Source organism: Octodon degus, unplaced genomic scaffold, assembly GCF_000260255.1.
Source record: "Octodon degus isolate 3935 unplaced genomic scaffold, OctDeg1.0 scaffold00093, whole genome shotgun sequence".
Taxonomy (NCBI): domain Eukaryota; kingdom Metazoa; phylum Chordata; class Mammalia; order Rodentia; family Octodontidae; genus Octodon; species Octodon degus.
In genome coordinates this window covers 9625863-9626874 of record NW_004524669.1, presented here as the reverse complement: position 1 = coordinate 9626874, position 1012 = coordinate 9625863, and positions in this window count along the sequence as shown.

The window sequence follows — 1012 nt, the reverse complement described above, 5'->3', positions numbered from 1 at the left end:
CTCTCTCTCTCTCTCTCTCTCTCTCTCTCTCTCTCTCTCTCTCTCTCTCAGCATAGTTTCCAACCCAGCCTCCCCCGGTTACCCTGGGTCACCTGTGCTGCTCTTTGTGGCAGGATGACAGCCCTTGGTCACATGCATTTAATTGTTAGTTTTCATGACATGTTCTCCATCCTCCTCCTGCAGGGTCCTGTTTCATCTGGAGAACTCTCCACAGCCCAGACCCTGACCTGTGCCTGCACCCATTCCTACAGGGCGGCATGTGGGCCTGACAGCTGCCTGCGGGCTGAAGACGCTTCCTCCAGCCGCCCCCCCCCCCCGCCCCCTGGGCTCCAGGGCTGAGTCCGTGCACTCTCCGGAGGCTCGCTTCGCCGCTCTGCCAGCAGCAGAGCGTTCTGGCGGCTCTCTCACATGCGTGTCCATCTCTAGAATGTGCATTGAGTGATCTTTCCCAGAGCGGCACTGTGAGTTCTGCTGGGTAGCCAACCGCTTGGCCTGAGTCTGCTTGCCTCACCCCTGCTGGCATCTCGAGGGTGCCCTCCTGGGCCCTCCAGCTGTGCCAGGCAGAGAGCCTTTGCAAAAGGGCAAAGGGGCAGGAGGAGGTAGAGAAAGGGGAAGGGATGTCAGAGAAGTGAGGCTGCTAGGGCGCTGCCAGCTCCAGGTGACTCGCCTGGGCGTGACGCATGGCAAAGGAGGACTCGTGAGGCAGCCAGAGATGCTGTGGCCAGCACCTGGTGAGCCTCCTTGCTTTGCCACCTTGTCTACAATGCTCCTGTCAGGGCCTCCTTTGTCCTTCTCTGGATGAAAGCAGACCCCAAAGCAGGTGCTCCAAGAGTTCTGGGGTCCAGAACGCAGGGCCAGGACTCAGCAGAGCCTGCTGCATGGCCGAGACCTCTAAGACCATAGACCCTGTCTATGACCCAGAGTCACCCGGGGGAGGCTGGGTTGGAAACTATGCCGAGAGAGAGAGAGAGAGAGAGAGAGAGAGAGAGAGAGAGAGAGAGAGAGAGAGAGA